General features: G+C 34.4%; 1 protein-coding gene across 1 annotated transcript in view; it reads left to right on the top strand.

Annotated features, from left to right (window-relative positions):
* Nucleotides 1-8,383: 8,383 nt before the first annotated feature.
* LOC114941644 (discoidin domain-containing receptor 2) overlaps nucleotides 8,384-24,216 on the top strand; it is a 75,309-nt gene continuing 59,476 nt past the window's right edge. Inside the window, exons 1-2 of the mRNA XM_029316685.2 lie at nucleotides 8,384-8,618; nucleotides 8,673-8,780. The gene's annotated coding sequence lies outside the window, so the exon portion shown is untranslated. The remainder of the gene's footprint in view (nucleotides 8,619-8,672; nucleotides 8,781-24,216) is intronic.

The raw sequence follows: 24,216 nt of genomic DNA, 5'->3' as shown, positions 1-24,216 counted from the left end.
TCGAAAAGAGACAAGACTCGATTTATTGCCAGAAGATTAATTACAGTTATATAATAAGAATAAAAAGATAATATAACAAGTGTTATATAACCAGAGCATATAATAAGAGTAAAAAGATATTTCTTTTTACCTTTATTAATGACGAGGAACCCCATTAGCTGTCAAACACGCATCGCTTCGACACCTCAATGATATCGCAAACGTGACGTATAAAATAATAAAGCGATCGATTGACCGATGTCGGCGCTATACGTCAAATATATACGGCCGGTACATCATCGGTGCGGTTCATGGGTACGGAATAGCCGCAAAATTCTTCGCGTGCAACCAACGCGGGACACGCAATCGTCCGTTCGCCGCGAGAATATTTCACTGACAGTAGCCTAACAGAACGCCAACGGGGCCGCCGCACCTAATATTTATATACCTTGACGCTGCGTGTGCACGCGTAAAAGAGTCAGAATGACGTCGCTGGTTAACACAAAGCCTCTGTTACACTCTGGCATGAACAAAGTAATCAACATTTTTTCTTTTTCGAAATTAATTCGTCGTTTTAATTAGGGTTAATTATAAGTTTCTCTTGTAAAATACACGGCACTAATGTTCAATCTGATTGCACCGCTTTATATCAATATAATTAACATTGTTCATGCATCAGTCCTGTCTCAAACACGCGAATATCGTGAATAAATAATCGAGACGATTTAAATATACATCATTACCGCGCAATAATTCTTATGATTGGATTAACACGAAGGCTGTAGAGAATAAGCGTTACGTTAACAACAATGTATGATGCGCCGTAATTAAGGTCATCATTTTAATATTCGCGCGTTTTAATTACCCTCCATAATGAGAAGTTTGCATCGCCGACGACTATTGCCGGGACTCCGGCTTCACCCACGCTCGCAAACTCAATTATTAATGTATCCTTTCCCTTGGCTTATTACGAGTTAATCATGGTAGCTAGCCGTTTTCCGGGGATTTGTTCTCGCGACGGGGTTTGCGCCTGCAGCACCTGCGGTATGCACCGCTGCATCTGCGGCGCGACAAACGACGCTGCTGCGTTATATGTACGTACACGCATGGTTACGCGTAGTTTATCGAGTGGTTGAAAAAGTTATGATTCCAGATAAAGAGAAGCGCGTGACAAAAAAAAAGAGAGAAAGAGAAGGCGGCGAGGGAGAGCAGGGTTGCACAGAGAATCGCGATGCATTTGCAATTTTGCGGTCGGTCGTGCGTGCGTATTGTGTTGGCGACCAACGTGGACCAACGGCAGAATGTAAAATGCGGAAGAATCGCTCGTTGGGAAAGGGAGATCGAACAGAAACGAGGTCGGGGAAAAATTGAACCCGCGGGATTTCATTGGCGCGCTATCTACTGCCACGGTCAGTTTCTGGCGAGTTATACCCAGCGAGGATACGAATGGAAATCAAGAATTCGCGGAGCATGGGAGGAAGAGGAAGAGAGGCTACAGCAACAGTAACAACGCTGTTACCGTGAACGACAATGAAACATTTATAAGGGCGCGCGCGGATGCTAATGATAAAAACTGATCTGTGTAACCCGGCGCATATAAAGTGATCGGATGCCCGAAAATATGTTACATTACGGGGTTTGGATGGACGTATCAATTTCAAAAGCATTTCGCGATACAACGCGATACGTACATGCGGAAGCGGCGAGCGCTCAAATCGCAAATGTATGACGGGAGGGAAGAGCACGTTTTGCCGAAATAATGAACATGACTGTGCGATCGAGCGACAACGCGAAGCTTGCACCTGCTTACATTAATTTCCATCGGAAAATAATGTGGCGCGCATCTATCATCACGTATGACCGATCGTTTTCTCAGCTTCGTGAGCACTCGAGATGAGACATTTTCTTGTAAAACATTTATACAAGATCTCGACATAGAGTAAAATCGTAGTCTACATTCTTTTAGAGAGATCGCAAACGTTTGCTGGATCTCTCGGTTTGTTCTTCGTAATTACGTGCATGTAAAATGTACGATACGCAACAACATTGTAGTTTTATTAAATTTTTTCGCTGTTACACGAAGACCCTCAGAATAAGTAATTTTTATGCAAACTCAACAATTTTTCTACATTTTAACCCGTTATATTAAACTTGTCATTTTAAACATTAAATTCTCGGCATTGTAATTTTGACTTTGATTTGAAATACGCGTAGATATCAAGTTTGATAAAAATCACGTGTCACATTTGGAATGTCAGATTTTCAATATTATATTTAATTTTGGCAATTTAACAAACGTTTAGTATACCAGGTAGTAAAATTGTACAGAGGAAAATTGTCGAAGTAGGGAAATTCAATTTTTATACAATGTACATACTCGTGTAGAGACTGCGAGGATTAATTCCGTGACAATGAGAAAATGTTTTTGATGCATGTGTGTGTGTGTGTGTGTGTGTGTGTGTGTAGCCGGTCAAGAATTGAATCTCCGATAAAAAAGTGGAAATAGAACGAGTCCAGTCAAGCTGCCAATATCTTTCTGCAGATTTGTGAGTGCCGAGGGCCTCTTCTACTTTGCCTCTTCGCCGAGATATCACGGCAACTTTTCACCAAGTATACCTGCTGGCGATAAATAACGCAAGCGCGCATTATTCGTCGACTTTCTCGGTCATCTAGAAAATCTAGATCAAGCCTAACCTGCGCAAGATCCTGTAAAAAACTTACGTAGAATTTAGTATCAATCTTCTATGATTTATCAGAGAAATATGGAACAAAATATTTTTTTCTTCCAAGTAGGATAAATGAGAGAATACATTTCCGTATTTGAGAGTTCTAAGATTATTTCAAAGGAACAATTACTCTGAAACTGCACTATTATTAATAGAGTTAAAATATTCAACTCCATTATTTGATATGAATTATTTTAATGTGATTTTATAATATAAAAAGAATAAAATAAACTTTAAAAAAGAATATTAAATGTAAAGAGAATAGAATAAAATAAATATGAAGAAGAATATTAAATGTAAAAAGAATCATATACGCACAATACTGTATTATTTTCATATACCACGGTATATCAATTTTAAAACAAAAAAAAACAGATATTTTAAGCCTTGCCAATTTTATACCTATAAATACATCGATTATCTTCCTTCGCGATAAAGTTGCTTCAATAAACAGTGGTGAAAATAGCAAACCTCGAACCAGGAATTCGACTGGTCCTTACGAGCTAATCTAAAATCGATGTTAGCCAAAGCCGTTAATTCCGAAGACCATAAACGGCCCAAGGGCCACGAAACGCCTCGGTGACCCTAGTCACATAACCCGGCATTTATTACGAAAGATTTTGGAAATCCATCGAGCGCTAAGGGGCATCGTATCCATGGCGTAGGCTAACACAGTGGTCACCCTGGACCGTACGAGAGGCATCCATTAACTAAGCTTATAATCCTTTCAGTTAAGTTAGCACATGGTGCGACGGACCATCGTCCATCGTTCTCTCACGAACACATAAACCCTCCTGTCCCGCGACCAATCTTAGTCTCTCTGTCTGTTTCGACTTTTTGCAGGTACGCGCGATACACTCATTACTAGTAACTCCCTTGTAACTCCATTGTTTTTTTTTTTATGAGTTAAAGTTAGATCGTATAAACTGCTGTATTTATTTAATTAAGTGTCTTACAATAACAATAAATAATATTTAATCGCCAGTAGAGAATTCAAAATTGAGATTGATATTTTCTTCGATCAAAAACCGGCATGTAATTTGAATGTTCTTTTATTAAGGTCCAAAAAATTTAATGAAACGTGTTTTAATTAATAAAAGAACATTAAAATTACATGCCGGTTTTTGGCCGAAGAAAATATCAATCTCAATTTTAAGTGTCTTCAATTATTCTTCGAAATAAATCATCATTAAAAATCACGTTTTTAAAAATCACTCCACAACTAGAAAAGTTAATTTTACAGAACAAAAATCTTGGATGTAAGATTTATAAAAAGCTAAATCGCGAATATTATTTTAATCTAGTTTAAATAATAAAGATACTAAATATATATGCATATGCGCGACACTGTGTCGTTTCCTCTTAAATTAAAATGTACATCTGTGAATCTAGTTGTCAATAGTTCGTAGTGTAAACTTTAGCGTCATGTATCTTATTATAATTAATAATTTACAGGTACACTAGCAACATGATGCCGGAACAAGGCTTAACGACTGCCTGTACTCTTAATGATGAAGTACAGTGTCACATTCTCGTAGTAAGTAAGACCACGATAAGGTAAGATGATCCGTTTTACTATCAGATGAGCAATTATTCGCGAGAATATTCCTCATATATATGTATAGTCAATTTAAAACGACGAATTGAGAAAGCAATTTTGAAACGCGGAAATGTATTACGATAGTTTACACGTTAATCTCATTAACAATTCAGGAATGTGTTCACCATTTTGTACGTTACGAGCAGCATTAAAAGTTTTGACACCGCTTGCCTATATCCGCATTGCTTGAATTAATTATCATGCAATTTATTAAGAGGATTTACGCAATATGTTGAAGTCAACTGACATCCTGATTAATTTTGCACTATCAATTAAAAAATAATTGCCGTGAATTACGTGGAGGCTCATTATTACGCCACTTTAGATCAATAAAGGGCTATACACTGAACCCCCTCATGTCGGCCCGATGCGACAAGAATTTGCATAACATTTTGAAATTAATCGACTTTCCTGCTAATTTTCAATACCAGATCATAAACCAATATCAGCCCTTTGTTACTGATGATATTATCTAATATCGATAATGATCATCTCATCATTTACGAACAATTTATTACATCGATAATATTTCATCATCGTCTTGCTATTATTTGCCATGCATACATATGTTACTACAGTTGCTAACTGGAAACTCTAGCACGTCTGTCAAATCATTATAATGCGCAATATTCGATAATGAAAGTCAATGAGAACGCCGCGAAATGAAATTATCAATTTACCAAATTAATACTCAATGCTAATAATCAAATTACCGAGTTACGTTATTTATATTCTTTTTTTATTTAACTATCTATCTGTCTATGTGCGAGCACATTTGCATAATTGATCTATTATTATATATCTATTTTATACGATCGGACAAAAAATATATTTGTCTTTTGACATTTTGCTTTTATCATTCTCATATTTTAATGACGAAATCCAATTACGTCGTAAAGCATTTAACTGACAACTTGTGCGACTCCCGTAATATTACGTACAATTTTCTTCGCATTATACCTAATTGACCGATGTCAGTGCGTCCCGTCTCTTTCGTCGTGTATCGATCTTGGAATTATGGTGCGATTATACGGTGTACCCGTATACTGCTAGTACGATTTAGTACTGTGCTTCGTTTGTTGGTTTTGACGGCGGGACCAAATTGCTGACTACGAGTCAACAGACAGTCTCGATAAATAATGTATGATAATATATATATATAATCGCGCTCTTAATTGAATATTTCTCTTACTAAAATAGAAATAATCATTGCGCACGCGGTTAAAGTAAATGCGCTTCCATAAATAAATGATATTATAAATTATTTAGAAAAATTTGTATGATAAATAGCATAATAGAGTACACGACAACGTACACATTTGCACCTTAAAAAGTAAACCTATTTGGTTATTTATTATTTATCTACAAATTTGAAAAGACGCTTTAAATAATTCAATTGGCCGAAAGTCAACGACATATCTGTGCTTTATGTTACACATATATAAAGCCTATATCAGCGTTTATCAATGTTGGAAGTCGCGTGCTTCTGAACGATTTATCATTAACTCCTGAGACAAGAGAGAAAAAGGAAAAAGAATATATTTGAGGGACAAATACCCTCCATACAGCTTATATAAATTTATTAATTAACAAAGTATGCGTCTACTATACTCAATAATAATTTTAATATAAAAGATTGATGGCAAGAAAATATAAAAAGCTTATCTGTAACAATATTGTTTTTCGTAACTTTGCCTGTATATAATTGAAAAAATTTAAATGTTTACAAGAGTGGAAAGGATTAAAAGTACCTTAGATTGTATGTATAAAAGTAATAGTAGGATCCGACATGCTATCGCGACGCATTATTGATCGAGGAACATATCGAAGAAAATCGTGAGTCGCAGTTTTCACTTCTTTTGATGAGGTACATAATTAAAAGTTACGGTCTACATATGTTGCGCGTTAAGATCTTAAAAGAGGTGTGACAATGTAACTTTATTTTACGCTTATTCATTCGTCCTTGATTACATTGTATGCATTTGCATGCGTGCAGTATCGCTAATAAAAACTTAATTAATCGAATAAGAATATCTCGCGTGAAGCTTACCTGAGAACTGATTCGTAACGGCGCGATTGGATGCGCAAATTGTTGAAAATCGACAAAAAATAAAACGTATGGTAAACAAGATCGCGAAACGGAACGTTGCAATTGCAATCCATTGCCCATATATATCTACATTTATTTTAATCGGCGTATGCCGCAACGCAAAACGAACGAAGGGCCACGTTTGGGATATTGCAAGGCTGTTTCGGCATCTCGCATGGATACGGCGAATGTTAGCGGACGGCAATCGGCAGATGAAACTGCAGAGTGCGCAATCCGCTATACTCCTGTCCATAGATTCTTCTTCATAACGACCGGGAATCAAATGGATAACATGCTCGATATCGGTATCGATGACCCTTCTCAAAAAAAAAAAAAAAAAAAAAAGGAATGAATGGAATGCAAAAACAAGCCGCACAAATCAGACTTCATACATACATATACATACATATATATATATAAAATAAAAAATATATATATATATACATATATATTATTTAATAATAAAGTATATAAAATATAATAATATAATATATATATTATTAAAAATTTGCTACCAACCAAATTTATATTGAAAGAAATTGATATAACCTGAATTCTAGAATTAAAATATATTTCGCGTTTGTAGAAACTTTGTAGAAATATGTATATATATATGCAAGAAATTATATAAAAAACTGGAATTTAAACAAATGTCACAAATAAATTTTGAACACAAAATAGCTAACATAATATACTGCTTAATTCTAATTAATAATAATTATGTGCACTGTCTTGTAGCAATATAAATCTATTTATAAGTAACCGATGTTTGTTTCTGTCAATCGTGACCATTATTGAATTCGTCCTTAATAGACAATTATCGTCACCATCGTGCATCGATCGACAATCACAACAAACGAACTCTGGCATTAGCGAACCATTCAACATCACGCATATTTTAGGGTCAATTGAGTACCGTATTTTTTTCAGAACGTACTTGAAATAAAACTGTTACATATGGTAAAAATTTTTTAGCATGCAATATAAATATATTTTGCAATCTTAAAATAACAAATGTTTATGAAAAAAGTATAACATGCAGATATAAACCGATGTTAATTGAATCGAATCAATATCGTGATGATGCTTAATATTAACCAATATTAAAACATTACGTATTTCCAATAATAAATAAATAAATACTATATAAATAAACGATGGTGAATAAAATAACAGTCACTATGTTACAGTGTTTTTTCAGTATTTATGATAAATATTAATATAAACCACACAACTTATTTAATCGTAATAACCAAATAATAAAATATATGAAATATATAAAATTGTTGAAATTCGGTATCAATTTTTTCAGATAATTACTTGAGAGATTCTTAAATTTTAACAAACACGAGAAAAAAATCAATAGCAATCTACATATATTTTCTTTATCAACAATGTACAAATAAATTTCTCGTTAGCTAATCGCAAAAAAAGACACAATAAGAAAAAGCAATTTATTTCACAAATATATCTATCGAAGTTGGTATACGATAATACTGAATAATCGCAAAGAAAAAAAATTACGGTTCTATGAAATATGGAATAGGCACAATACGCGAATTATTATTTATCGTTATGAAAGAAAATAAGTCGTGAAATCGATATATTGACATAAAAGAAGGATGATGAACGCTATGAATTTTCTTGTATCCACGGGATAGCCGCGCTCTCTCGAAACGAGTAGTTACTGTGCGTATATGGTCAGCCACGCGGCCGAATCACTTACTGCTTCTACTCCTGGCTCCGTCGGAGCTTACCCTAGCGCTTTACCACTCGAAGTAGTCACTGGATGTAAGCGTCGGACCGTTCGCTCTAGTAGCGTGATACACGTATAAGCGGACGGACTCTCTTTCTCTCCTTCTTTCTTGTCGATCTTCCCGTCCTTCGACTCACCTGCTCTCACGCCAAGCCGTCCGTCCCTACTACGTACCGCGCTGCTCTCCCCTCTTTTCCCGCTCGTATTCCTTCCCCCTCCACCGAAATCGATGCTACTCGCGGATCGCGAGTTCAGTCTGCGACTAGCAACCGCGCGTATAACATCGTTTCTTCCTTTTTCCTTCCGCTCGCTCTCTTTCACGCCTATATATCTGCACGTCGCATGCATCACGCATCTGTATCACGCGAGTTTTCGAAAAGCATTGAAAGAGAAAGAGTGGGAATCTCGAACGACGACGCGCATCCGGGTGTACCGGCTAGGACAATTTCGAGAAGAGAGATATATAAGGTGAATATTATTTAAGATGAGAATCGATGTCGTGTTGACGATGAATTTCTACAGTCAGACGTTTTGCATCTTTCCGGAGCAATCTTGAGGCGGTCGGATGTGCGACGCGCCATCGCAAGAGATAACAACGCGCTCCGTTACGCTGACAGAACTGCTAATTCGGTGAGTAAAAATTCATTAAAATCTCATCTGAAATTTTACACGAGTGTGCATAATGTATATTTGTGAGATATAATATTCTACAAAGAAGGCCATAAATTAAATGCGCGCGCACGCTTTCGCGAGACGATATGCAAAAAGTAAATGAAACTGTGATCAAGGACAACTGATATCATTCGAAAATTTTGTCTTATATCCACACACAAACATGCTCTCTTATTTAAATAAAATTATATTTCAACTGTATAATTTCTCATATAAACATTCAATTATCTGAAAACTTTGTGTACGTACACTATTCGCTTTTTATATACGCCATTGATTCTTATTCTGTGTCTAGATATCGTTTTTCTCTTTCTTTTAAATAAAATAAGCTCTTTTAATTTCGAAAACAAACTTTTAAGAAACTCGCAAAATAAATATATCGTAAACATATTAGATGACATAAATACAAAGGTCGATGTAAATACACATATATAATAATTACTAATGAAAGAAAAAATATTATCTTACCGTTTTTATGAAGCGGTACCCGCTGCAAGTAGACGAATGTACGATTGGTCAGCCACGGGTCGGCTTTACCGTGGACATCTCAGTGACAGTTTCCATTAGGGCGAACCGTAATACCCCGACAAGTCTGCCCATGGTGGTTTCGCTCGCACGTTCTACCGCAAGAAATTTCATTCCTCTGTCACCCCCGTATATATTCCTCTCTCTCTCTCTCTTCCCACCCCCACCTCCTTCATCTCTCTCTCTCCCTCTCTTCTCCTAATCGCACGACGACGCAAATACGGTCATATGTGCACGGACATACGCGACCCGCCGGAACTTTGTTAATTAATTGCTTCGGAAATATAATCCACATCGAGTGTAACTAATCAGCGAGAAACTCGGTCGGACGTTGACGGGCATGTTTGCTGCACCTATCACGTAGCGGGATGGAAATGTAATTTGCCAGGATAGAGTTAGCCCCGTTGAATGCCGCGGCCAACCTTCAGCCGTCTCCTCCCCCCCTTTTCTCTCCCCCACCCCCTCACTCTCCTCTTTCACCCTCCCTCTCATCCCTTCGATGCCAGTCCCGTTTTCGAGCCAGACCCCTCGCAGCGTGCCTGCTCATTGATCGCTATTCTGGATTTCGCATGTAAGGATCCAACGGAGCAATCTGTTGTGAAAATACGGCTCTGCGGTGTGCACGCGTTCGCCTATCAGTCTCTATTTCGACGAGGGTTGCTCGTATCGGTTAGGAAAGTTACGATGCATATACGTTGTTTCGTGTGCTTCGTGTCGACCTGACAATGTACGTTTCAAAAAATCACAAATTTCGCCCCGAGATATTAAACGAGTTGTGTACGACGAGTTGCTTTTAGAACTCCTCGGCGAACCGTTTTTCATCTATAGATTCTTAAACCAATTTAGAATTCATTTTTTTTTCTTACTCGAGAACCGTCATTATCCGTCGTAAACTCTTCAACAATTTCAACATATTATAAGGATCTTCTCGAAACTACAATTTTTAAATTACAAATCCGTCTAAATAAAGTTTGTGTGTGTTTAAAGTTTAATATAAAATTTACTTTTCTGCGGAGTTTATACTTCTCGGAAAGCCTTTATTTTCAGTTGCTTGTAACTTAAAATTATCCACTTTTAATATTTTTCTTGAAGAAAAATTAACTTGAAATAAATTATTAATAAAAGAAAGAAAATGTATGAAGAGAAAGATTTTGTAATTTCAACTTATAATTCCATATATCTAAAATCTATTATTATAGTCCATGGTATAGAGATATATTAATAAAACATTATTCAAATTGACATTTATTTGATTTAACTCTATGATTTATGTATTATCAATCTTAAAATACTAAATTAAAGTTTATTTATAATAGAATCGAGAATTTAATGATATATTATGTAAAAGGATGATTAAAATTGCCAACTGTTGCGGATCTGTTACGAGTCTCATAAATGCAACGGATATACGTGCTAATATTCATTTAAAATTCAACAGCACGCATATTAATTACACACATAATTAGCTCTCTTATGAAGATTCTTTCGCTTCCAGTGGGATCGTTTCCGTGTTTCGATCAATATTAATTCAGACCAAGCTTCATTAACTCCCGTGAAATGAAACCTAGTTAGTGTCGCAAAATATAAATTGAGTCAACACACAATACAAATCTCAAGATAGATCGCGATTTTATTTGAAAAGGAAGAAAAATATATATCCACAGACGCGAAATAAATATGTAAGCAGAAAATAACTAGCATTGAGCGATGAGAAATAATCGGACGTGCGTATAGAATAAGCGAAGGGGAAAAGCGAGGAGTGGGAATGCAGAGTTTCGAGGATTACATGGAAACGGTTTCAGTGTCGGATATGTCGATGAATTCGCCGGATGGTTAAGCCAGCAGTTACGATTAAAAGCCGCGGACTTCCATCGTCCATTCGCGCATACACACACGCACACACACACACATACATATATATATATATACACATACATAGCGAGTCTTGATATAAATTATTTAACACCAAACGAAGACTATACAATTTTATTCGATAACGATAGATAAAAAATATCCAGTCTGCAAATTATTACGCGCAAAATATCTATTATATATCGTTCTTTAGTGGCTCGATAGTATCTAAACGCAAGTAAACCAAGGGACGTGAGCGATCAAGATGTCGCGTTTGCGTCACGGAGAATAAAAGGCACTTCCAAAACAGGTGGACTTGAACGCGATATTAGATTGCGACATTTGTACACTCGTGACTGTACATATGTCTGGCCTCAGTATGCGGTATGCGCTATGGCTGTGCGGTGCGGTAATACAAATAGGGGTTGCTCCCGGGTGCGACGCCTGTACTACGTAGCTTCACGCATCGCTTACTCATTGCTGAGCATCCCTCAGTCGTAGTTGGCGCCGCTCTTGGGACACGCGAAATTTACTTTAGGCGGGAGCGAAACTTTAAAGCGGTGTGTTTCGAGGACACCGCCTACCTGCGCCAAATAGCGTTTCAATCCGTGTCACAGAGTCGCAGCGTCCTAAGTATCTACATAGCATCGCGCATATGTAAACGACACCGCGCACACACATCGATGGCGTTTAATGCCAATGTCACGCCACGGTATGCGCAAAGTTTCGAGTTTGTTTCGAATGCAATTTATTGTCATGTATAGCCGCAAATTGGCTGACGGTTTATTTAGCGAGTCGGAAAGCAGTCCCATTGAAAGGCTCGCGTTTGTATGACAATTTATTAACAAACTATACGTTTGAAAATCTTTTTACTTGCATGCAATAAAGCAGTGTTGATACGTTGCACGATTAAATGATCGATTAATTGCTATTATTAGATGTCTGTTTTTTTCAATGTATATAGATACGTCACATTTGGGACTGATTGCATAGTTTTATGAAGTTTTAAACTAAATTTATTTTAACACGTAACTGTTAGAGTTGCGTTATACGAGAATACAACGATAACATAATGCCCCGTACAGCGGAATTGCTTTAAAAAAACTGGGTCATGTGTTGCTACACGTTTATTCATATTTTCCTGCATAAATACGTCTCGCATATGAGAAAACGTGCAAAATTGTTTTTTTTTGTTGTTATACGGCAAACGTTTACTCTTGCTTGCGGATATGCATAGATATTATTTTGTGAAAAAAAAATGCAATTCGGCAATTATACAACATAATGTGTTTTATGCACATTTTATCGATATAACCACGCTCTACCAATTATTCGGATATTATTTTACTACACATTGAAAAGATACAATAGTCGAAAATACAATGACTGTCTCATTATTAAATATAGTTGTAGCTGCGATATTTACTTTTTCTCTTTTTAATTAATTTACAATTACAAAAATGCTCGCAAACGAGCATGTTTGCAAGCCAAATAAGATTAGCATTTGTTATATTTTCCTTAAGCGTCATTAACAGATAGAAAATGCGAGATTATATAATAATTTTCATCGTTTCAACGTATTAATTACGACCCTATAATTTATCTCATTGTTATTTAATTATTTCCTCGAAGTTATGCGCGCATATAAAGTAAATTTGCGCACGTGCCAATTCGATTTCTCCGAAATAACGCCATCTGTTGCGTCCATCGTTTTACAATCCCTGGCGATCATCATTAACAAGGTACATATAGAATTTATTGTTCCCAGTAAATAAAATTCGATATCGACAAGACACAACGACGACATTTTAGTTAGTCGGCTGCAATTGGTATAGCAAAATAAATTTTGTCGAATTTGGATTCGGCGTATAATGCGTTATTTTATTTGCATAATTACCGCGCACTTTTATTTTTGCCAAAATAACAATCAACAAGAAACATCCGCAAGAGCTCACGATTGATAAATAACTGCGTAAATAAATACTGACTGGCCGTGACTCGTATGCTCTGCCAGTCTAACAAACACGGACCCTAACTGCTGCGCGATAACTAGAGCAGTTCATTTCGTTTAAGCGTAAATATATCCAGGTATTGTGCTTACCAACAATAATATGGAGAACATTTGCGTTCTATCCCTAATTATTAATATTGCCTTTTATAATACATGGACCACGCATTAATTATTATTTTCATCATACAAAACTTCTACAGCGTGCATTATAAACCGATTATATGATTAATAGAATTGTACTGTTAAATATTGAATGAATTATTGCCTTAAAGCAAGCTAAATATTTAAAATATTAATAAATGTAATAAACAGAACAAGAGAGAGAGAGAGAGAGAGAGAGAGAGTCATCTCTAAATTTTATATGATTTAAAAAAATTAGTTACTTTGTCCGATCATAATCGAATAGAATCGCTAAGAAGTTCTATCATACAATTAGGAAAATTTAAATTTTCTTGTTGCTTGAAAAAATATAATTGTTTAAGTTATTATGCTTCCATTAAAACAATTCTATCTAAGTATAGAACATGAGAAAGCTAAATATAACATCCATTACACCTAATACTGCTACATTAAGAGACCATTCGATACGAATTAAAATGATTACATTTTAAATAGCTTGACGTCCTCGATACGGATGATTAATAAGGAAATGTTTTGTTTCCATAGTTGATGACGATGTCGAGTCTCGATTTCCGTCCATATTACTTCCTTATCCATCGATCAATGGGACGACGATGATTAGTCCGACTCTCGAGTCATTAGTGAGCTTCGAGACAACAAGCTTTTCCATTATTCGCGACACGTACGACTATCCATTGTTGGTTATTATTTTTTTTCTCCCCAATCAATTCATTGCTATTTTCTTAATTCTCATCATAAGTTTAGTACAAGAAGATATTAGATTATTGCTCCAAGTAACTCTTCTTATTATTTCTGGCACCCTTAAATTTATTACATCACTGCCTTTTAAATACTGTCATATTATGTTGTCAAACTTGCTTTTAATTTAAATATGATAAATCTTTTTTTATGTTTGTTCATTTATTTACGCTGTAAATTAGTTTAAAAAAATTAAATTTGTACGCAGTTTGTACGGTTGATTTCATTTCTCATTTCAACTTTCTAATTTTTTCTACTCTCTTCGTGAAGAACTAAAATCAATTCTTTCAAATTATTACGTCTTAAATGTCGTAATAATAAGAATATAATTTGATGAACGGATATGCCATAGTGTATGATATGCAAAGGCGAGTTTGACCAGCAAGATTGGCTAGATAGATGGATCTACGTGCAACTTGCTCTGCGCCGGGCAGATAAAGCCTTTGTTCGAGAGGTCAGACTTTCGAAAACTGTCTTACCGATGTACGTGTACTGTAATAAGGGTTTAAGATCCGCTAGAAGCTCGCGCCGAGATTGTTAAACTTCCAAGCTTGCGAACTAGAAGCGCCCGTCTGCCATTAAAGCCGTTCCACGACACTAGGCTATCATCTTGGACTCTTGTAGATCAGCACAATGTTCTAAAATAATCTACAAAATTAGTCAGAAGTCTCTTATGTTGTTTCCTATATATAGTACTATACGGTCGTCAACTGGTCGCGATATGTCTTTATACAAAAATGATCATTGGTGCTCGTTATACAATATAGAGCTTCCAGGTATAGTTTCTATGAACCTGGATCTTATATGCTAGACAATAACCAACAACATAATGCAAAATGTAATAATCGTGACAATTCGAACGGACAACTGCCGAGTACCGCAACATATACACGTGATACGACGGCTTCCATTGCACGGAATCAACTCGTGCTCCACTTTCCGCATAAGTAGAGTTGGAAGCTCCGTAGTAGTAAAGCGAATCGAGTAATAGCGGCTTAAGACAGGCTTCGAGCTCGCTTGAGAATGTCGAACTTCCGTACTTCGGGCCAGCGATCGTCTGCCTCGTTAAAGTCGTTCGACGTTATCCCCCGATATCCACTTATGTCGAAAATCGCAATGGCACTTTGCAACCGCAAAACGATCCGCGAACTCGCACGTCGACGCGCAAAACTCGCGCGAATCAAGCCCTGCCAGCAAAATTCAATATAAATGTTTCACATAACTGCCAGGCAGAATTGCTTGTGTAAGCAGAAAAATACGCGATATCGCTCGCGATTATTTTCAACAGGCAAAATTTCATCAAGTGGATATTCTCTACGTGTGTTTATATAAATTATTTATTTTGAAAGCAATGCGCAAAGTTGAATTTTCCCAAACTCTTGTTCAAATCCATATATCCATTTATATCAACAACGATGTTCAAAAATTATAACATTTAAAATTCCGCACTTAAACATACATATATATACGTATGTATGTATATACAATCACATCACTTCCAATATAATCTATTATTTTAGCGCATTCGTGAAAAATATCGCATTTAATGAAATACTCTTACAATACATTTATACTGCTTTAAATGAGCTTTTGTCGGTTCTGCTTTCGCATAAATCTTCTTGAGTGGTCAAATACTATTCGGTCGTCGATAATACGCGTTCCTTAATAACGGCTTAAAACCGACTTCGAAGCTCACTCAAGAGTACTAAAGTTCTCTCCTTGTCGACTCACTCGGTCGTTAGACTGCTCACGATATCCGAGTGTCTATTATACGTTAAGGTTCTTACACCACGTAACAATTAAAAGAGCAATCACTAGGTGATTTCCTGATTTCCAAACGCCCAGTCGGAATTTAAATCTTTCTTTGATAAAATTTAATGCTGATAAGCTTTATGCAATATTAAAGAGCCGATATATATTTTTTCATTTATAATAACGTTAATTTGTTTAACTACAATTTGAAAAAATTTTTGTATTTTTATTTAATTATATATTTAAATTAGGCGTAGAATTGATCCAGCTAAATTGCTTTGTAACATAGCTATATCCGTGCGTTTACTTTCAAGCAAAACGTTAAAGTGACATAAAGGATCATTTTTATTACTTGCGTACGTTGACATTTGTGAATACACGTCAATCCGATTTGACCAACATCCAACGTCTCCAGTATTTTTGAACGGTTTGACTTTATTTATAGACATATCAAATAATATATGAGCTCACAAGAGAAAAAAAGGGAGACAAAAAGTCTCTATTTGGAGACGAACGTATTGAACACATCGACAAGATCAAAAATGACAGTTTTATATTTGTGAATTTGTTCTTTAATGATTATCTTATGAACAATGATATTATTTTGCGAGAAAATTTATGTTCAATTAAATTTTAACTTTTAAATATTTTGTAACATTTTATATATTTTAATATTATATAAAAAATTAAGCAAGCTGTTAAATTTAATTGATGTATTATCTGCGCATTACATATGCTTCATATAGATAGCACAGATTTTAATTTATTTGAAACAATTTAATGTGTAAAACTACGCACAAATGTTCACATTGAATATTTATAGTATGCAATTTTATTCTCGATATTAGTAGCATCTAATATTTCTTTTTTTCGTTTAATTAATATTTTTCATTGAAAGTATATATTTTTCTTTATATATATAGATGCTACTAATATCGAGAATAAAATTGCATACTATAAATATTCAATGTGAACATTTGTGCGTAGTTTTACACATTAAATTGTTTCAAATAAATTAAAATATATATATATATATATATATACACATATATATATATATATAGGATAGATAAAAAAATTAGAATAAAAAGTATAATAATTTCAAAAGTCATATATTATGTAATAATGATTTTTGCAATAATAACGTTACAATCGATAGCACATATTTATACGCGCTAATGATATTATATAAATAATTCTCAGCTGTCGGCTATATAATGTAATAAATTAATTAGTCGGTGCGAGGTGGATGAGCAAAGGATAAAGGCCTTCCTCATAAGTTTAATGGGCAATGACGCGCGATAAGATTATCGGAATAATGTAACGTGAAATTGCATTAAATTTAACTCGATATTCTTCGTGCTGAAAAATGCTTGAATCATATCGGTGAATCGCGCAACGTTAATGCCTCTTTTTCCCATCCCCTCTGGAAACTCGGCGCAAGGAAATATTTCACGGCTGACGCGAAAGTATTGGTCGGCGGAACTTAATTTTATTAGCAATCTAGAATACGCTGCGCCGGCAAAAACGCTCACGCAGCCGCGGAAATCGGCGGGCATGAATCTGCATTAACTAAACGCCGAAGCCGATTTAATTTTAGTTACGAGTGCAAAATAATTGTTTTGGTTTTCGAGAGGAGAGATAAAATCGCTGCACCTGAAACATAATCGGCCCGAAAATACGAAAAAAAAATTGTATAACACTTTCTTGCCTTTGCAAAATTTTATCTCATCATTTAAATATTTTCCTACAACATACAAACATATTGGATCAAAAAAGTAATAGTCTATGCATATGTATAAAAACTCGTAAAATATAGTTTTATACTGACACAATTAATTTTTTACTTTTGTTAATCAAAATTAATTTGCCGCATAGAAATATTTTATTATCGCTATTAGTGCTATTAACGTAAAGTTTATAGAGACCGTGATTTTCCACTGAATGCTTATTTTGCTTCAGCTTTTCGATCTTTGCCTTAAGACAGATCTTTAGACTATTAATATAATGCGCTTGTGCAAACAGAAACTTTCTGCACGTCTTATGAATCGTTTATATCAACAGTTCTCTTTTAAGTCAAAATCTTATTAAAGATCTTTCTTAAGTAGTTACAGTCGGGATAAATAATCATCAAAAAATAGCGCCTGCTTAACAAAATAGATATCGCCATGGCAAATAAAAATAATTTATTTATTATTCGTACAGTTAATTATATCGGCAAATTTAAAAATAAATGTAAAAATATCTGAATATTTGCATTTAGATAATAATTGAAACTCTCTCATATCATATATTTTCTCAAATTAAATCAGTGTAATAATTTTAGTTATAAGTATACCGTAAACAATAAAATATTATTGAGAAGAATTAGTTAGTGGCTGATTTTACAATGACATTTTACTGGCATAATCAATGAAACGCGCATAACGCGGAGGAGCAAAGCTTGAGTACTTTCACTGAAAATCAGTAAAAGCACTGATTTTCAGTGAAATCTTGTCACTGCTTTAATTAGTGACATTTTCGAAGCGTAGGGGTGGTATCCAAATGTTTGCAGCTAAAACTCTCAGTGATTAGCTAGAAACTAGCTAATTAGCAACTCGATATCGGTATCGTGAAACGAGATAGTAACAAGGCTGTAATATATGGCGCGATCGCTTTGGTAAAGTAAACCGTCTTCGATGTTATATGATCCTCGAGACGTTTCTGGAGCAGATTCTTCGTAAAATCTCGCGCGAAACGTTCCATATATACCGGAGCAAAAGCCAGCCTCGGTTGCTCCTCCGAGTTCTTCACGCGCAAAGAAAATAGATCCGATATCATCCTCGGGCAATCACGCCGCGGCACGAAATCTGCAACGGCCTTATCGGCACCAATATCCAACGCGCCGAGGCCAAAGAATCACGATAGTCGGATACGATCGATCGCGGACTGGCAATCGGAAACAATCTGATAACAGAGTGAAACGTAAAAATCGAATGTTGAATGAAATCCTTCGGCCGCACTTTGTGCCTGGACGAGATGCGCTCTAATACAACCCCGATCAGGCAATCAGGACATAAAAATACTATCAAATGTCATATGTCACCTAGATAGTTCTATCTTTTATGTATCATGTAGTACATAGATAGAAAATATATAGATATGTATGTATATACGCATGCTGCGTATATACATATCTATATATTTTCTATCTATGTACTACATGATACATAAAAGATAGAACTATCTAGGTGACATAAAACTTTTTATTCGATTCTGACAGTGCAGTGTTATTCATATACGAGTATGTTTAATAATATAAAATATTTTTCATATTCATATATTTTTACTATCTACGTGCGAATGTTTATATAATATTATTCCAGTAACTAAATTTGACATCAAAAACAAGTGAGATAAGCCGCGAAGAAAAATACTTACAATTAGAAAAATACTTAGCGCAGCTTTTCAGAAAAAAAAAAATATTAATATTTTCAGAAAAAAAAATAAAAATATTAATTTAAAAAATATTTCTTTATTTTGAATGATTCGAGTAATCGATTTGAAACTGGAACGTGTTGAAATGCGTTTTATCATAACCCACCGCGCAAGGCCGATCGATGTTCAACGAAATTGTACTCGAATATGGAATAGCTTATCGAGCTCACGGAACAACAAAATTGTTCAGAGGCAATCGTACTTCGAATAAATATTGCTAATAGAAAAATATTTACGATTTCACGTTTCACAAAGTCGAACAGATTTTTGTCAAAATAAAAATTTCAAAAACGGCTTTGCTGCCTGTATCAATGAGAAGGAAAGCAAGTAATCAATGCATTAAAAATATCAAACATCTTTTCAAAGCTTCACATCAGCCACATAGAATAGATTTCATAAAATTCGTGCGCTTTTTTTTAAACCTCTCTTTCATTACTCTGGCGAGACTTTTATCGGCAAAAACAAAATCCTACTTCGCGTAGGATCCATTAGAAAGTTCCAATAAATTAAAAAAAAGAAACCCAGACAGTCTAATTGATTGGAAAGAAATACAGATTCGCTCGCACGTTGTGCGTTCCTGATGTGCAAACTGGACGGACAATGGGATGCTAATCCGTGTCTATAGGTGCAAGCGCATGAGTTCTTTTTCTGGCGCACACGAGCATCGTGGATTATCCCTGCTGCGAAAAGTAACACGAAGGTAATTTGATGTCTCGCAACGTCGCTTAATCCGACATGGACGATGACGAGGAGCGTCGCGTCTCTTATAGAAGTTCAAGCGGCACTTTAGGCGAATTTAGCATTTGGAGAAGATCTCCAAAACTTTAAATTCGATGTACCACTATTATCTGCCCGAGAAAATGTAATAATGTGCAATAACGAAATTCTCATCGATCAGTCGCCTGACAAGAACTGCCTCTCACAGTATTACAGTAGTGATATAAATTTTCTCGAATATCTTCAAGAACGTAAAAAAGAAAAGGTAACTTTTATTACACACAATTATGCTGTCATAATATAATATAACAGAGACAATATCGCACAAATTCAATACAATAGATACGATAGAAATGCAGATTTTATATTTCAAAACATGTCAATCTTTTTTTATATGGTAGACTTTTTCTCCCCTTTTTTTTCTCTATGCAAACTAAACGATACGTAATGCAAAATGAACAACATACTATAAAAGGCAACTTGTTTAAAGTTTATAACCAATTTAACAGATATAAAATCAAGCTTGAACAATTAATTATAATTCACGTATTAGCAAATTGATATGTAAAAGTTTCAATAGCAATTTATAAATATTAATCTGTAATTTAATTTAAATTTTTAATTAGACATTTAACAACTGTATAGTTATATTTAAATAAAAGTATTGATATTATTTAATATTTTTATATTATTAAGTATTTACAAATAATTATATATATTGATTATAGATATATATAAATATATTATGAATATCTATATATTTATATAAATCAGATCTCGATAAACGGAAAGATGGTGTCAGAACAAAATTAGGAGGCCAATAATCTAAAACTGTCTAGTCTTCTGCAACTACCTGATTTTAACATATGGACGAAGCGGCGATGAAATCAAAACTTTAAATTTAATATCGTTTACCTCGCCCGACCATTTAATACGTTGCTAGAAATAATTTTGCTAATGGGTATTTGAGTTCAAAATAAGATATTTCAGAGATGTGTCTAAGCTATCTATACCTATGTAAAGTAATATTTTATATTAAAAAATTTGTTTTAATTAACAATTTTTATTTTATTGTTTTATTGTTCAAACTTTTAACGCACGTTTTCACATTTTACCAATAGAACCAAAAACAAAATATATATATATATATATATATATATATATATAACAGGAGAAATATGTAAACATTCAGTAGTATAAAGACATTTTTCAATAATCATTCAGTAATTAACAATATTCAAAATTAAAAACACACGTTTGTTTTTCTTGTATATAAATTCAATTTAAAAATTTGATTAAAATCCTCGGCAAAATATAACAAATACGTGTCTCAAATAACTTTTCGCTCACAAAATTCACAGAATTTATGACAAAAATATAGACTAGCAACAAGAAAGCTTATATGAGATATTTATCACATGCAGGGGTAGGTAACGCGCGGAAACTGACGGAGTACTAATTCGATGTTTCATAGCAGCTCTAATCTGACGGAAGGAAGAGCCGTCGCGCCTTCCGGGAGTTAAGCGCCAGTTAGACGTACTTAACATCCGTGGGACTACTCGTCGAAACTTTAAACTCGATTTCAACCGCGCTAGTCACCGCGAAATTTGTTCGCCGATCGTCTTTCGACTAACTCAGGCTCCACTGGCGTGATAACGATCGATTGCCGAGGTTTCTCGTTTGCATGGATTTCTCGGAAAACGTAAATTTCCCCGTGTTTACGTAACAACATTACCTAACAGATTAATACATAATCGTATTATATATATATATATATATATTTTTTTTTATAAATAATCGTATAATTAATATAAGCATCAGAAAATAATGATATCCTTTCCGATATTCGAACGGTATTCTGTAATATTATTTTTATTTTTCATAATAATTTGCATTTATAATTACACACATATAATATAATGTTACTGTACGATAATTACTTTGGAGATACAAAGAAAACATGCGCATGTGCATTCGCGGCTACATGATGCATCGGATTAATTACACATAGATATAACAGTAAATAATATAGCCTATATAAGCATATATATATGTATATATATATATATGTGTGTGTGTGTGTGTGTGTGTGTGTGTGTGTGTGTATTATCAGATAAAAAATTTTAATCAAATGTGTCATCAATGTTACATTACTATTAAATTAGATGTTTTATTTTCGAATTATTCAACAAGTTATTTTATATTATTATACATTTTATTTTTAATTCAAAATATATTGCAATGTTTTGATACGCAATAATAATAAAGAAACTGAATCATATCAATTTGTACGAATTAAAAGAATTATAACATAAGTATATACGCACATGTGCACATACAATATTTCTAATTTCACTTATCAGATTTCTGTTTTTGTCTCGATATTACCGCTGATCATTTATCCGACTAAAATTCAAACGATTAAGCCTCTGTACGTGACGGACACAAATTGAGATCCATATTTAGAGGCGCATAACTCCCGTGAGATTAATCATCCGCGCACGGACGTGGAAACGTTGGAAAAGTGCGTGGGGAAAAGTAAATAGTCATAACGGGATACTTTGTACGAATTACGCGGCTTCTGACGTGAACTAATGGCACTGGCGAGCGCCGAACCATGCAGACCCTTCCGCCTCAACACCGGCGTGTACCGCCTTTTCTTCCTCGGTTTTAATCTCGTAGACCCATAATGACGTCTGCAAAGACGTAATGTTCATTACTACCATGGAGGAAAATACTTTCAAAGTCGGTACTTTCAGAGCGATACTGCGAGAAAAATGCGCGAAAATACTTATCTCCTCCCGAGAGAACTCGCATTCCTCTCTCAATCGTAATCTCGTAAGACGTAAAAGCGCCAGGCTTGCAAGACGTCCTGATTATCACTCGGAGAATTCCACTTTTTGATATAAATACCATTAGCGGGATGATAATTATCGATTGCTATTATATAAACCTCTTAAAAGCTAAACTAATCAATTTTCATTTCATTTGTTTTCTTAATCTTAATGTTAAAATACATCAATTGATATTAATATTAAGCTATTACGATATTAAAATATAATTACGATATTAAAATTGACATTACGCTTTGATATTAAAATTAAAATAAAAAAGTGGAATTAATTAATTTAATTTCTAAAAAGTTATCATATAATGTATTTAATATTATTCAAACGGAAATTTTTAATATTATCACCATATTTTCCATGAACACAATATGTCGATCTTTCTCAGAATATTTCTATCTAAAATAAAATTATATAACATAATTAATTATCAAAAATTTAATGGAGCTTAATGAAGAATTTATACATGGAAAAAATTCATATTCCTTTATATGATATTCTGTTAATATGATGTAATTTTTTATTTTTGAATTGAACGATATTCTAATAATATCTCATTAATTATCCATTTTCCAAAATTGCAACGGAGGTTTCTATTAGGAGATAAATATTTTCGTTGATTACAGCCGTGCCACTGACACGTGCTATTACAGTTTATACTAGCGATTAGCAAAGTAATTCCCGAAATTAATTATACCGGGTTGAAAACGGGGAATCGCGCGGCGGAGAGGAGAAGGGAGAGAAAAACATCGTGGAGGACGGGGAAAAATTAATGGCCTCGTAACGGTATAATCTGCGGTTTTTACTGTTGAAGTTATAGGTCAGTTTTGTAATACGAACGATGGTCAATTTAAGAAAACGCGCTACATTGAAAATCCTGCTCTAAGTACCCGCTAATATTCAAGAATATACTCCTTAGTATACCGAACATATATTTGTTGTTTATATGTAAAAAGGAGGAAAGAAAGAAATTAATTTAACAAATTGTATTACGCGAATTTAAATATAAAGCAACACCGAAAGAAATTTTGTCCTCATATTTAGCAACATAATTTCGCTGCTCGCACAAAGATTTTCCCCGATTACGCTTATATAACTGGCGTAAACAAGTTATGGTTTATATTACTTAATAATATTACCTTTGTAATTAATTACATGGGAAAAGCAAAGTATAAATGGTGTGAAAAATAATTAATGATGATTGAAGACGGTTAGATAACAGCAATGAATTGTTTTATTGTAAAATAAAGTCAAAGTTAAATCACGTAACGTATCATTTGAGGTTTACTCGTTACATTAATTAATAAAATATTTAACATTGAAAAAAAGCGTAATT

Source organism: Nylanderia fulva, unplaced genomic scaffold (genome assembly GCF_048542155.1).
Source record: "Nylanderia fulva isolate GAGA-0341 unplaced genomic scaffold, ASM4854215v1 Scaffold5, whole genome shotgun sequence".
Classification (NCBI taxonomy): domain Eukaryota; kingdom Metazoa; phylum Arthropoda; class Insecta; order Hymenoptera; family Formicidae; genus Nylanderia; species Nylanderia fulva.
Note: the sequence above shows the minus strand (reverse complement) of the source record. Positions and strands in the feature narration are given on the sequence as shown.